This window comes from Triticum dicoccoides, chromosome 7B (genome assembly GCF_002162155.2).
Source record: "Triticum dicoccoides isolate Atlit2015 ecotype Zavitan chromosome 7B, WEW_v2.0, whole genome shotgun sequence".
NCBI lineage: Eukaryota > Viridiplantae > Streptophyta > Magnoliopsida > Poales > Poaceae > Triticum > Triticum dicoccoides.
The window spans coordinates 48,586,508-48,602,773 of record NC_041393.1 but is presented as its reverse complement, the minus strand read 5'-3'; the positions used below and the strand labels follow the sequence as shown (position 1 = coordinate 48,602,773).

At 45.8% G+C, this 16,266-nt stretch overlaps 1 long non-coding RNA gene and 2 pseudogenes across 1 annotated transcript; all 3 read right to left on the bottom strand.

Annotated features, from left to right (window-relative positions):
* Positions 1–2,286: 2,286 nt before the first annotated feature.
* Positions 2,287–3,920, bottom strand: LOC119341598 (annotated as a pseudogene).
* Positions 3,921–10,060: 6,140 nt separating this feature from the next.
* LOC119335830 lies at positions 10,061–12,574 on the bottom strand (annotated as a pseudogene).
* Positions 12,575–13,934: 1,360 nt separating this feature from the next.
* On the bottom strand, positions 13,935–16,066 carry LOC119335831. Its single transcript, XR_005162074.1, has 2 exons — positions 15,940–16,066; positions 13,935–14,337 (listed from the first exon to the last, which is right to left on the bottom strand). It is a non-coding gene; the product is annotated as an uncharacterized LOC119335831 (long non-coding RNA).
* Between the last annotated feature and the right edge of the window lie 200 nt (positions 16,067–16,266).

Sequence of the window (16,266 nt, the reverse complement as noted above, 5' to 3'; positions counted from 1 at the left end):
TTCCACCTAACTTGGGGGGCAAGTTTCCCCCCTCTCCCCCCTTTGGCCGCCACCTTTAGATGGGATTGGGGCTGCCGCACCCCTTGGGGTGGAAACCCTAGAGGGGGCGCACCCCCCTCCCTCTCCCCTATATATACTTGAGGGTTTTGGGGCTGCCAACATATGAGTTTTGACCTCTCCCTGGCGCAGCCCTACCTCTCTCCCTTCTCCTCTCCCGCGGTGCTTGGCGAAGCCCTGCTGGACTACCACGCTCCTCCATCACCACCACGCCGTTGTGCTGCTGCTGGATGGAGTCTTCCTCAACCTCTCCCTCTCACCTTGCTGGATCAAGGCATGGAAGACGTCACCGGGCTGTACGTGTGTTGAACGCGGAGGTGCCGTCCGTTCGGCACTAGGATCTCCGGTGATTTGGATCACGACGAGTACGACTCCTTCAACCCCATTCTCTTGAACGCTTTCTCTTAGCGATCTACAAGGGTATGTAGATGCACTCTCCTTCCCCTCGTTGCTGGTTTCTCCATAGATAGATCTTGGTGACACGTAGGAAAATTTTGAATTTCTGCTACGTTCCCCAACATTGTGCACGTTGCTCGTGAATACCGAGCCTGAGGCCTCCGATTTGCTCCGAAACGCTCGCTCCCGCAAAACATACCGCTTCGTCTCGCCCAGGAAAACAAACATCCATGGAGGTCCCACACCGCCACCCATGGAGCTCCGCCCTCGTCCCTTGCTCGCCGGACTCTAAGGACCCCCCTCCCCCGCCGCCGAGGGGCAGGGAGATCTGCCGCCGCGCTCGTCCCTCCGAGCCTCCCTGCCGCCCGTGGAGGAGAGGAGTAGGGAGCTCTGCCGCCGCCCTCGTCCCTCGCTCTCGTCGGCTTCAAAGGAACCCCTCGCTGCCCATGGAGATGGAGGAGAGGAGCAGGGATCTCTGTTGCCGCCCTCATCCCTCGCGGTCGCCGGCCTCCAAGACCACCCCCAGCTGCTACTACCAGCCCCTCCACGAGCACCACGCTGAGGCGCGCTATGCTGTAACTTATAAGCGCCCTTGCTAGATCCTTCGATGTGTGTCCTGCTCGCTACACAGTACACACTCCCAATGTTAATACAAAACTCTATTTGTTAATTATTAGATTATTGGTGTTTAAGTCTGAAGCACTATTTCTGGGTAAAATAGGTAATTAGGGATGTAAGCTTTGAGTCTGAAGCACTTCCCGTTCCCTGCTACCTTTTCTCCCTACCATCATATGCTTTGAATAATAGTCATATTTTGTACAGATTTTGTTTTAAAGTATGTTGAACAAAGCATAATCTTCTAATTCATCTGAATATACAAATTCAAGAGTTTGTCATCCAAACACGATTTGGTATTGAAACCTCATTGAGATTCAATGAGCCAATTCAGTGGACAACCAAACAAGTGAATTTGTATCCCTGTCCATTTCAATTTCCTTGCTGAATTGGTATTCCAGCCAATTCAATACGGAGCCCTTCAGTACAGACATCCAAACAGAGTGTTATAGGTTTCCAAGCACATGACCCCAAGAAGTCCATCTATGTGGCCATAGGCGGTACAGATAGGACGGCCGAGGGATCGTGTGTGAGACAGAGACACCATCAATCATCGGTCAATTTGGTCCATGACCTCAAATGTTGGCGTCCATGGCGCAAGGCCGTGCTTTTCGGAGCAAGCAACCTAGGAAGTGCATTGGTGATCAATTAGCGTCAATTTGGTTAGAAGCATGTACATTGCCCTGCTACAATTCCTTCCAGCAGGCGCAGACACATGTGCTTAGGGACGTGTAAATTTTTCCATTGCAATGCACGCTGCCTTTTGCTAGTCCAGTTGTAAAGTGAATAGGAATCTAGCGTGTGGATCAACTCATGCCATGTAACCATACCCCTCGTCCACCTATGTAAGGGAGGTAGAGGCTCCTCATAGGCATGGCTAATATGCATCCTCATACACCATACGTGGTCACGCACAAATCTTAGCTGCCATACGAGGCAACCATCAATACCATCCACACATGTAGGAGTAGGGTACGGTCTCACCTTGAGGACCTGAATTTGGGTAAATCTTCATCTCATGTGGACCCTTCTGGATTCTCTGTGTGTACACCCCATGATTATTATTGCCGGCAATGTCTGGTTCGGAGTTTATAACTCTCTAATCTGTAATGTGTGGGCGCTTGAGTCGGTTCTCACTGCTAGTTGTGGTGTTTCACCCTCAGGTTTCGATCTTCTTGGATGAAGTTGATGAATGATGTAAATGATGGTAGCTTCTCTTGGGTAGTTTGTAAAATGAACTGAATGGTTCCTTTAATAGAAATTGTAGAGGAGTGACCATAAGACCTCTTCCAATGCATGGACAAGTAGATAGAGGGTCCTGTGGAAATCCCAAAAACCACACTCTAGTCTCCTTCCTAGAGCAAGAAACCCTAGGAGAATAGAAATAACGTAGTACAACCAAGTTGGAATAGTAAGCTACACAGTTGTACTGCGCAGTTGTTGTGCGGTCCCACCTGCAGTGGCTGTATGATACTCCGATGCCCTATGTTTCACTCGGTGTGGTTCTTGCACGGCACAAGTTCACCGCAATTGTACCACATGGTGTCGGCGAGCCTAGGGAAGACGAACCGGAAAAAGATCCAGTCCCGAAACAACCTGACGACCCACCCAACGGCAGCATGGACGTTGGTCCCACCCTGCTGTACCCAGCCCGACACGTAGGCCACGGCGACCAGCCATGTCGCCCTGCCACGCCGCTTCGCCACGTATGCGGCCAGGCCCTCGGAGGGCGTGGCGGCGTGCGACAAGGCGCGGGCGAGCACCACCGCGTCCTCGAGCGCGGAGCACCCGCCCTGCGCCATCTCCGGTGTCATGGAGTAGAACGCGTCGCCGGCTACGGTTACCGTCCCACGGGCTGCCTTGCCCGTGAGCACGCCCCAGGGGTTTCTGTACAACAATGGTGCCCACGAGAGGTTGCCCAGGTCGGTGTTACGGACCACGTCCAGGTACTCGGCGGGCAGGTGCGCGCCCAGGTACTCGGCGGGTAGATACCGGTATTGCTGATGGGCAGCAAGCCGGCTCGGATGCCGTTCGACAGGTACTGCCGGATCTCTTGCTTCAAACCGTGCCCGCTAGGGTACACGGAGAGGCCGCGGATGGTGGACCGGCCCGACCTCAGTGGCTCCGACAGGCCGAGCCACCGCGCCACCACCGAGTGCACGCCGTCGCAACCGATCAGAATCTGGCGAGTTACGTACACGAGACAGATGTACAAGTTGCTTCGTCAATCATGCATCCCAGTTCGTACATAGTAGGAGTATGTGTATTAGATTAGATGCAGTACTTACCTTGGCTCGGATCACCGCGCCGTCTTCTAATCTTAGGACGGTGGCCTCCGACGAGCCGCTAGTTGCGGGTACGGCGTCGATGGAGACGAGCTTGGAGGAGAAGCGGACCGTGCCCGGGGGCAGCTCGTCTGCTAGCGCATCCAGCAGCGCCTTTCGGCCCACCGCTCTCATTCTCACTTCATCGCTTCTCTCCCGCCCCATTTTCAGTCCAGATCGTCAGATAACCAGACCAACGGCCATGACCAACATGCTAATCAGTAGGGAATGGTATAATGGTACTGACCTGACTTTGTTCCCGGCAAATCGAAACACCTGCGTCGTCCCGGTTTCAAGATTGGTCACCCGGGATCTGCACGAACGTACGCAGCAGCAGATCAGTCGAGACTCGAGAAAGCTAACCGATGGAACGTACTCCCTCTGTAAAGAAACATAAGAGTGTTTACATTTTTTTTACGGCGGGAGTACGTACTTTTCGATGACGTCGTAGCGGGACGTGAGCTTGTGTGCGACGCCAAGCGCGCGGAGCGCGAACCAGCCGTTGGGGAAGACGGTCATTGCCGTCCCGGCGGCAATGCTACACGTACAAACGATTTACAGGCTTTTACAGGATGGTTAACTTTGATTGGTCAATAGGTGAGCGGGGCGGCCCACCCCCCTAAAAATCAGGGGAGGAGAGGTTTGTGATTGGTTGTTAGATAGAAGGAGCGTGTAAAAGCGTGTAAGTTTTTGTATGTCTAGCATTTTTGCCGTCCCGGTGGCGCGCAGTTCGGGGTGCCGCTCTAGCACCAAGATGCCACGGCCACCGGGCGCCACGCCCGCCCGCTGGAGCGCCACCGCCGTTGCAAGGCCCGCGATGCCGCCACCGACGATCACCACCTCCGCGTCCAGGCTGCCATTGGCCATCGCTCTTGCAATGCTTTGGCTGGCTTTTGTGTCTTGGAGGAGGCAGGCTATGCCAGTTATGCTTTTATTGGTACTCCCTCTATCCGCGAATAAGTGTACTTCTAGCTTTTGTCCTAAGTCAAAATTTTAAAATTTTAACCAACTATATACAAAAGAGTAGAAACATATATGACATCAAATTGATATATTATGAAAGTACATTTCAAAACGGATCTAGTGATACTAATTCAGTGCCATAAATGCTGCTACTTTTTCCTATACAGTTGGTCAAAGTTTTAAAGCTTTGACTTAAGACAAAAGCTAGAAGTACTTATTCGCGGACGGAGGGAGTAGGTTGGTACACTAGCTAGTGTGCATAACTGCATACTGATAATGGTGTGAGTGCCAGATCTTGGCGCACCACAGCAACCAGTTGGTATACAAATGGAATAATGCTAAGAGTTTTTTTTAAGGCTGTTTGGCGATCTGATAGCATAAACTAAAGACGAAATGCGCTTAGTTTTCGGAGGGTATCTATCATCAACCAGACTGCATGTCAGTTCAGAAAATATAAAACTCCAACACAGCTCCTTATCTTTACAAATTGTGCGCCTTAACTTTACAGAAGACATAGGATAAATTACAAGAACAGACAAAACTCTCATCACAGCTTGGAGAGTAGCAAACACTACTCCAACACGAACACATACAAAAACTCCAACGGAAAAGTGCCGGTCCTAAACTGACCCACAAAGTTGCGTCGCGACCAATGCCGATCACCTCCAAAGAGCAACAACTCCAAATAAACTATCTCTGTCGACACACCAACCACCCTAGAGTGCCTGAAAAAGTTGGCAGGTGGATGGCAGGACTAGGACAACCCCGAGAAAGTCGTAGTTTTCGATTCACCCAGATGGTTTACATAGCGCCTCTGACGAACAACTTAGAACAGCGGCAAGCACCAAAGGAACAAAACATAGAACCTCCAAGCCCATGTCTCAACAGCAATGCTACCAACAGAAGAATGACACTGATAACGACGCCATTGCCGATCTGGATCTGAACCTAGGCTTTCGCCCTAAAATGGAAGATAGCGAGGTGGCGATATACCTGGCCAAACCTCGGGCCGGGCCGGGCCGGGCCTCGGGTCAGGCCTAGCCAAGCCTGACACAAAAAACCCAGGCCCGGGCCCGGCCCGGGCCGGCCATCGGGCCTCTGTTTCTGGGCCCGAGCCCGGCCCGAACACGTAAAAGCCCGTCGGGCTCCGGGCCGGCCCGACCCGACCTTCAGAAAAATGCAAAAACGATGGGCCCGGGCCCGTCCCGGCCCGGCCTTCGGGCTCAAAAACTAGGCCCGAGCCCAGCCCGGGGACTAGGTGGCGACATAGTACAACGATGCCTTCAAGGAGAGGAACGACACCCACGGGCGCCGTCATCGCTAGCATCGACCAATGACGAGCAGGATTTTCGTCAGAATTGTCACACCTACATCCCATCCCACTGGAGGAGGCACACCATCCATGTTGGTTCACTCCACTGCCGCCGCAGCACCTCACCGATGAAGCTCCATTGTCGCACCCAACCATCCCCAAGCCAGAACGGTCAACAACATCACGCCGGGCAACTTGCTTCTGCCAGCACCGCGGCGGTGCCGTGAAGGCCCAACGCCACGACGCCTTCCAACAACCACGGAACGAAGCCCGCACAATCACCGCCGCCTATGAACAGGTTGGGAGGTAGACACCACCACGGGAGCTAGATCCGGACACCAACCCTATCTAGCATCGACACCAGGAGCCATACGCCACCGCGGGAGACAGATCCAACCACCAGGCCGATCTAGCGTCCCCACAGACCACAGTAGGAGCAGGCAATCATACCTGCGCTAGCCAACCGGCGTCCCTGCACCCAACCAGCACGTGAGGACCCCACCTCCATTATTGCATCAACCATTGCAGGAAGTCCAGCCACCATTCCCGGAGCTCTCGGCACCGTGCTGCCCAAGTAGCTTCATCGCCCGCCAACCACGAAGGGGGTGAGACCGCCGCCCCGGCGTCCGAAACCGCCAAGTGCGCCAACACGTCCAGGGCCGAGCGTCGCGTCGGTTGAATCCCCACCGTCCAAGGCCTCGGAAGGACAGAGAGCGCTGTCAGGCCACAACTACGGAACCTGGTCCCCCCTTGATCCCCTCGCCATCTCTGTAGGATGATATCTCCTTTTTATTGATCCGGTATTGGAACAAGTAAGGGTATCCCGCACCTACTTTTCCAGAGGTGACCCTGGGTATCGAACCCACGAGAGGAACACTCCCTTGAAGCGATGATCTAAAGCAAGCTTTTGCTAAAGTGTCAAATCCAGCTTTTGACTGGATCAGCAAGCAAATAGTGATTCAAACACTTATAACAAAAAAAGGTATTGGGATATGGTCTTAATGCTTACAACCATGTATTGGTATTGGGATAAAAAATGATATTAGTTTATGCTCGGGAAGTCACCCATCAAGAGGTGCTAGCTTTGTATCGGAGTCAAGGCCGTCTCCAGGAATTCGGGGCCCCGGTGCGCAAAAAAATGGGGCCCTAAATTTTAAAAAATATACAATCACGCAAGCATAATCACCTAATTATGTAATTAAAATTTATATTATATCATACAATGCTTAGAATATTCTGAAGTATCAATGCGAAATACTAAAACCAATAAACTGACCTCATTCTCAGTTGAAAAGTGTCATAAGGACCATACTCAATATCTTCTCTTTTAGGACCGCCCTTTTGCAGCAAGATATCAATCTTCTTTGAATCAAGTTCATCCCAATTTCTAGGATCAAATATATCAGGCTGAACGGAATTATTCATGTCGTCCGAAATATTAGGATCATGATCTTTATCTAAAATATTGACATCATTACCTTCATCAATTTCTGTAGCGTCAACCTCAACCTCTTGCGCATTATCACCAAGACCATGATCACCTTCATGAATTTCTGCAGTGACAACCTCAACCTCTACTGCATTATCATCGTGACCATCATCAATATTACCATCTGGAGTATGATTTTCAGAATTAGTTTGGGGTACTTTCACAACATATTTATCAAGAGCACCCCTTTGAATTTCAGCGTCTTCTTCTAATTTATGTTTCTTCTTACGCTTGAAGGCACCAGAATCATACTTTCTTCCAGAACTAGAATGCATGATTGTTTCTGTTTCAATGAAATATATACTCTTTCAATTTATTTGAACTGATGAGCTCACATGAAATATAGGCTTGTGACATGTATAGGTAGTTCAAAAAACTTACAATCGGATAGAACCTTGATTTTGGACTTGGACGATAGTATGAGCAACTACTGAAATTCTTGAATCTGTGACTACTTCTGAACTTGAACGACTGCACAAAAAATTGTTCCCAAACATATTAACATAACTTTGTAATTAGTATCAAAATTAGAGAAAAGGGGAGAGCGTAGGGAGCAGGGAGGGCACCACACCGGTTGGTCTTCTGTTCCTGTTGGGCGGCACCGCGGCAGTGTCGGCCGGCCGCTCGCTGGCGCAACGGCGTCCAGCGCTAGAAAGTAGTCCGCTTCTTGCCCGTCGCCTCGCTGAACCTGCAAGGTTGCAACGTGATCGCCATCGAGCCGCCGATACAGTCGAAAGCGATGGGGAGATGGAAAGCTTAGCAATCAGGCAGGGAATAGGAAGCGGAAGTTATGGAACGTACTGCGCTGGGGCTGTCGTTTCATCTACGATCGATCAATCCATCTCATCCACGCGAGGGAAAGCGTATCGCTCGACACTTGACCGGACCAGGCCCAAGAAGGCCTAAAACTGAATTTTTTCCAGACTATACATATATGTATATGGACCCTAGTTGGGGGCCCCAGGATTTTGGGGGCCCTGTGCGAGCGCACAGCTCGCACAGGCCCTTGGACGGCCCTGATCGGAGTGGGGGATGTGTCCAAATTACATCTTGACCAGCTCGAGTCTGGCATCAAGAATTAGTTGTCCTACTGAAGTCCCTATCCATCATGCAGGGTTGCCCCGATAATTAAGATAACTGTAACACCCTGGTTTTCTTGGAATTTCTTTTATGTGGCTCTATGTTCTGGAAACCTGGGAAGTCATCTCTTCTCACTCTCGCAAGTGGATTGTCATCCTCAAATCCCTATCAAGATCATGTCATTTCCATCTTACCACTATCCCAATATTTATTTATTGGGAATATTCTTTTTCCATCAAAGGAATAATCCTTTTTGCTCTAGGATGCGAAGAAACCAATATTTATGCCTTGCCATTATTTCTCACAAAATTCTCATAAATCCTTTGGGGCATATCTTCCACAGATATTTCAAAATCCTTCCTTGCCTACTTCAAAAAAAATTCAAGATTATTCTTTTCCTATTATGTCCAGAATGGCACTTTGTGAAGAAAGTGCAATTTATCCTTGCTTGATTGCTCCCAAACTTTTTGGTCACTCTTTACTATCCAAATCATAACCCAACACCAAAATTAAACTGCAGTTGCCTAGTAAATCTTCCTCAGCTAATTTTTCAAAATACCCGACCAAAAAGGAGCTTTGTGAAGGAACTATTAGCACAAAGACCGCCCATGCATGGATGCAAGGCATGGAACGCATATAGGCCACTATTCCCGCATGGCTAGCTAGCAACAAAAGATAGAAAAAGCACAGCAACAATGCAACAGCAAATAGGCCGGCGGTAGGGTATAATGGACTACCGTCAAAGGCTTTGGCGGTAGGTTTTTTTTCACGTTAAACGACCGTGACGGCGCAGTTAAGTCCTACCGCCATCGACCACGACGGTAGGTAGTGTTACCCTACCGCCAGCGACCATGGCGGTAGGAAAAAGGATCAGATTCCGAAATATTTTCGGATGGGGTCAGATCTGGCTAAACTTTCGCAAAAGGATCAAAACATCAAATTTTGCCACCGTGTGACACTATGAGCAGTGAGCAGCCACACCGTTGGGTACGTCCTGCTGAGAGAAACGTACGTACTGCGCACGCGCATACAAGCGTGATACGCACAGCGATCCGAAAATGGAAACGAGCAGTCTAGATTCTGGAGCAGCTGGGCCAATTTCCACAACTTTTGGGCTTCTCTTTCGGCGGGAAAATTTTCAATTTGGACCCGGGCTTCAGTTTAAAGTGAGAATGGGCGCAGGTACTTGTTTAGCTGGGTTATTATGAACCTGAACGATTGTTGATTTTTTTTCTTCCCTGGCATGTTAAGTGTTAGTACTCAGTGCTACCTCTATATCAAAATATAAGACCTTTTTGTAAACAAAATTAGCCTACAAAAACATCTTATATTTTGTCTTATATTTTGATACGAAGGGAGTACATGATTTACATGCTATTAAGTCAGCTACATACATAATTTTGATGGCCGTGCGAGGGGCCTCATCGGCGCGTGCCCTACTATTTGTCGCGCCGGCTCCGGGAGGGGGTCTGGATGCGTGTTTGTGTCGTCGACCACACTGATTCTTGGGCTCCTCAGCTTTGTGAACACCAAGGTGCATCCCCACATCTTTACTGCACAGCACCGTGGATTGTGAACTGTTACTTGTTTAGCTTGCAGTCTGTGTTATGAACCTGGACGTTTAATTTGTTGCTTTTCTTCCCTAGCAGAGGTATTGCATGTTAGTATTAGTACTTAGACTCCCTCCGTACAGAAATATAAGAGCGTTTAGATTAGTGATCTAAACGCTCTTATATTTCTTTACAGGGGTGGTACATGATTTGATTTACCTACTATTCAGTCAGCTACATATATAATTCTGATGATATGTAATGATAAATATGTTGTATACAAGATCAAAAGCAATGAAAGGCAGAGCAGCTACATCCTTATCTTATTTTCAGTTTGCTGATAATCATCCTCTTCAGGTTTGCACAGATGTGTATAATAAAAAAACAGGGGCATGACAATTGGTCTTGTACGTGATGTTTCATAGAGCAGCTGTGCATGTGATCCTTGACTATATGAAGCTTCTGACGCTTCAAGCAAATGTAAATTCACAATTACAGTACAATGTACGAGGAATGAACCATGCAACATTATCTGCTTCCCTTCTCATCTAGGACGAACTGGAGATAGCCGTGCCGCAAGAGCGTGCAGGTGGAGCATGCCGGCGGGAGATAGATGCACCCAGTGCCAAGTGGACATGTATCCAGTGCAAGACCAAATAATCCCAGTAAAGTTTGAATTTGAAGCACAATGACTTTATCGCACAATGGACCAAGTCACCTTCAGCGAGATAGATGCATGCTCAAGTATTATTTGTCGACAGTCACACCCATGGATGTCTGCTTTGAAGCGGCAATAGCGTTCCAGATCATCATATTCAGAGCCTTTCTGACCTACATTGAACTTCAAATGCATCCAACTACCCATCTGTACAGCAATCACATATCTTCTTGTTAAGCCACATGACTCACCGATAATCCCACAAAAGAGTTCGATTCCCTCATGTAACCCACCGGCAAACACAAACGAGCTCAGAGATAAACTGAATCCGCTCTGCATTTTTTATATAATAACATCTATAGTGGCCTCCACCGCACCGGGAACGCGGGCCAAAGTGATATCAACTGCACCACAATCGCCATTAATGCAGTTAGTGGATGGACGGGAAGGTGTGGTTAGTTCACAGTCTATTGCACCGTCAATTAATTGTAGATCATCTTCTTCTTGCTCTCCTTTCCTGATCCTCATGTCAAACTCAACTAGAACAGGAGAGGTCATTGTGATTCCCCTCTTAGGGCCAGTCATCTCAATGAGAGAACCCTGCAGAACTATTATTAAATTGCTATATAGTGGCTCATAGTAAAAGTAAAGAGTTGCCTAAAGAGTATATTCTTCTTTCTAGCCAATTGACAAAGGATTCTCAACCCATCTACAAACATAAGTCGGTTGCACATGAAACTTGTAATGTTTGATAAAGCATGCAAAGATAATCAACCATAAACTTGGCCAATATATGCGAGGAGAACACCATCGTTCTATAACGTGCCCTCCAAGGCACGTTTATTCCTACGCAAGAGCCAATACAGATAAGATATTCAAACTGGAACCATCTTCGCCACATCTCAAATGTTTATACGAGTGAAGATAACATTTCACTTAAAGTTACAACCAGGCAAAAAAGACTTTGTAGTTCAAGGGCTAAGGTATTTGTTGTGTTCAACACATTTGTGATAAGAACCCATAGATGCATTCAAGGAAACAAAAAGAATATGAATGGTCCAAAATTATTGCGTTTGACTTCATAAAATACCCATTGGTCCCTAGTAGACCACTCAATTTCACACCTATTTAACCGGTAATATCTTTTCTGAGTACTGCCATTCCACAATATTATTCTCCATTTGATATCATAGTTACTAGATTTAACCCCATGGAAGCAAATATTCAGCCATAACACCAAAATGTAAATAGGTACATATTTATGTATTACTAAATGTTTTGGAACCTGGCTTTTGGCCGCTTCACCATTTTGCATTAGAAGAGTGCTCCACTTCCCTGAGCTGCCGGATTCGGCCTGGCTCAGTGCACGGAGTTTGCGGAGCACAAAGCCAAAGGAGTTCCGAACCGGACCTAAGTGGTTGTAGCATGCCATAAAAAAGGTTTATAGTTCGATCCATCTACTCGATGCATGTGATGAAATTAACCTTAAACTATGAAATCAACGAACTATTAAAAATGACTGCGGGTAGGTAGAGATGTGAAAGATGTTCACCTGCTGCACCGTAATGGGATCGTCCCTGCTACGATTGACAATATAATTTAGCAATGAATCCAGACAATCTCGTACAGCTATATATCCATATAGTTGTACCGAGCTTGTGTTCACAGGAACTTTAGCCAACTTTAATGAAAATATTTGCATCATGTTGCGTACACGATGCACAGCACATCTTTTCCGGTCAGGAAAACAATCAGTGGGATCCGATAACATCATTGGCTCCAGTTGTGCTTCATACAAATATATATTAGATAGATACTTACTATAAATAGCACAACTATGATTTATAGGTAGACATTAGTGTTAAGTTAGAAAAAAATGTCTAATAGAAATTTCCGTATAAAAATAACAACATAACTACACTAATCAAATAAGTGAGGCTCATAAAAGAATAATATATGGAAAACGTAAAACTTTCAGGAGCCAAGCTATAAGAATAGATTAATCAAAATCCAAGCTACAAGAACACATGCTAGAAGTTTCATTCCATGCATGACAAAATGTAAAAAATGGTACTTAATAGAACATTCAAAATTTATAATTATTCGCAGATCACAATTTATCATATACTCCCCCCGTCCCAAAATAAGTGACTCAACTTTGTACTAACTTTGGTACAAAGTTGAGTCACTTATTTTGGGACGGAGGGAGTATCATTTACATTTTGGTATGAACATATGAGTTTATGTGAGATATATTTATGGGCCATTTACATTTCAGCCCCTAACTTGAACCACCTACTCACATTTACCCCTAATTCCGAAGTGTGCTCAAATTTGCCCCTCTTCCATTAAGTGCGGTTATAGAAATGCCCTTCCGTACATTTTCCGTCCGGTCAAAGGCCTTTGACCGTTAGATTTTTCTATACACGCACTTAACGGTCAAAGGCCTTGTTGACTGGACAGAAAATGTACGGAAGGGCATTTCTATAACCGCACTTAACGGAAGAGGGGCAAATTTTGAGCACACTTCGGAGTTAGGGGCAAATTTGAGTAGCGGGTTCCAATTAAGGGCACAAATGTAATTGTCCTGATATTTATCTATGTGAATTCTGAAAACGAGCAACATTTACTAAGAAAAAATATAATACTGATGAAAGTGAACAGAAAATTATAAATTTGATGCAGCTACAAAATTTGTTCGAAGTCAAAGATGTTCCCAATACCAACACTAATTACATAGACAGATAAACCTACTCTATCTAGCAAGCCTTTTTTTTCTTATGATATCACCAGTTAGTTATCACACACACAGTGGCGGAGCTTGAGCCAAGATCATGGGGGGGCATGGGCTGAAGGGGGGGCAAACATAACTATTTTCAGCTTATTTTTGGTGAAAAATAGATCTAATACAAAGAAATATATGCATGATTTCTTGTGAGCTGGGGGGGCCATGGCCCCTGTTGGCCCTCATGAAGCTCCGCCACTGCACACACAAATCTTATCATTATAATGCATCCTTTATATGATAGAGCTAATTGACTAACTTACAAATAAAAGATGTTGCAATTCCAATAAAGCAGCCTCAGAAGAAACTTGGACCTCTACTCTGGTGGTAACTCCATATTAACACTCTCCACTAAAGCATCAAATGGACATTAAGTCACTTATATGACACCCTTTTTAGGGGAACAAGACTGGGGTCTCCAGATTTTAACCATGCACCATCTACTCCCTCTGTCCCAAAAGAAGTGTCTCAACTTTAGTACAACTTTGTACTAAAGTTAGTACAAAGTTGAGTTAAGACAATTATTTTGGGACGGAGGGAGTATTCCCTACGATCCATATTATCAGTGTTATACGCATCCCTATCTAGACAAGTAATATGGACTGGAGGGATTAGCTATTTTGGATAGAAGATAGAATATCCTACATGTCGATACTTTGTGCTACCCAATTTCACTAGAGCAATCAAAATTTTACATTGCATATTTCAAAACAAAATCATGTACATTCAGCCTCAAACTTTTAATCGATAAATCATACGACTTGTAAAATATCCCAAATTAAAAGGAGCAATACAGGAGAGGGATTTGCATCACTTACTCTCATTACGGTTTTTAACACTACATATCTTATGGAGAAAAGAGTTTCTGCATATAGACGCATCGCGGTGGATGCTATTATCAATGATGAAGGCCGATCTTACATTGACCTTCTTGGTTTTTCTCCTCATTTCCCCTCTATTCTTCCCATTGGTGGCCGCAAATTGCTCGCCGAGGGTGCAGAAAAAAGCATTACCACAAGGGAGGTGGCTGGTCTGAGTCGACTTAGACCGATTCGCTTGGCCATGTACTGCAATCTTCCTTGCCATCAAGAAGGGTCCATAAGTAGATCTATCACCAAAAAGCAAACTTAGAATCCGAGTAAAAAAAGATACTCCCTCCAATCCGAAATAAGTGTCGCAATTTTGAACTAAGATTTGCTCAATTTTAGTTCAAAGCTGTGACACTTATTATGGATCGGAGGGAGTACATACATGCTACGCAATATGCAGGATAGAAATTCAAATACAGTTACGGATCTAACTCTAGCGCATAAGAAATTTTAAGTCGCTTGCTACTAAAAACAAATATCAACTCCAATTTCCCCTGATTAGGGGTGGGGTGGCGGGAGGCGGTTAATATGTAACAAGCAACAAGACCATAATGTTGCGCGTTGCTGCGCCCATATATTTTCTCAATAAAATGAAAGATTTTTCGTAAATATACAGAGACACAAAATATGAAAGTTATATTTGAATCAACTGATATGTATGTTCATTGGTATTTGAAGAGTTGAACTTTAATTGGTTTATAAGCGAAGTAATGTGGTAATATGGCAGAAAATTTAAATTTACATGAACTGGCGTAAGAAGCGCGTGTTGCAGCACCGGTCCATCTTGAGGAAACTACATAAATATTTTGTATATTGGATAATAGATAAAACTTCAAATATTTGAACTATCATTTCCTGATCTCCATAACATGGTGGGGCTTATTTTTTCTTACATTTCGGTTGTCAAAGTGGAACAGAAATTAACTATTTAAGAATGTGAACGGCTAGTCCTTGAGGAATTCATGCGGTGGAATATTATTATCATCCATCTGATTCTAAAACCTAATTGTCTATGAAATAGTATGGTAGTAGCAAGATTCATGTCAAGGGTAGACAAACCGTCCAGAATTTCTCCGAGAAAAAAAGAAAGAACTTTTCCTGTTTGCAGAAGTACACAATTTTTTAAGTCAATTGAAGCCTTTTAATAACTCAAGAAAGGGAAGGTTTAAATTTGGACAAACTATGATCTTTTGCTAAACATATGACCATTTGTACCCAGGGAAGGCAAACAACAACCACTGAAATAGAAATGACAGAACATCATCTTTCTGTTTCAGCATAGTATGTGTGATATCATCCTATACTCTGAAGGTGTATACATAAGAAGAGATGATACATTTTAGCAGACCTAGCTGCCACATCAAGCCATGAAGAACCAGATAGAGAACCTGCCTTGGTGAGTGGGAAATGATAAATTGTCAATAACGGCATCAGGAACCAGACAGAGAACCAATTCAAGTATATATGCTAATCTTCTTGTGGTTAGATGTCAATTATTTTTCGACATGCTGCACTATTTGAAAGCAGAACACCGCGCTCTATGTGCACATCCAATCACTTCTAGGAATATGATGAATTAAAGGCGCCCTGTCATCTGTACAGGTGCAGGCTTAGCCATGAGAGGTCTGTTGCTTTCAGGGATATGGTTTCAGAACGGATGAAAACGACCTTCGTGGATTACAGAGGATGAACATGTATTATTCCGCTCGGATTTAATTTAGTGAGTTCGCGAGTTAAAATTCTCACACACGTCCTACGAACCAAAAAGCACATACAGAAAAAGGGCATGGATCTCTATCTGTATTGAGAGATTTCGATATCATCGAAGTGGGCTGGCTTACCTCCTCGCCATCGCCGCCGCACGGGAGTCCACTTGGCGGCGACCACGGGTCCTAACCCTCGCCGGCGGCGGTGGTGGAGTCGTGTGCTCGCTGTCGCCGGGGCCTGCCTCTCTCCGTGTGCGCTGGATCCCTTTCACGATTTTTTCCCCTTCCTTACTTAAACGGGCTAAGTTGGGCGGGGAACAAGGCCCACTTTACCACAGGACTCCTTTTCGGCCTTCAGAGCAGCAGCTCCAGTTGGGCCACTATTTAACAGAATCGGACAGATGGTTGTACACGGCAGATCAAAACTTTTCTCAAAAAAAAAAAAGCAGATCAAAACGGGTG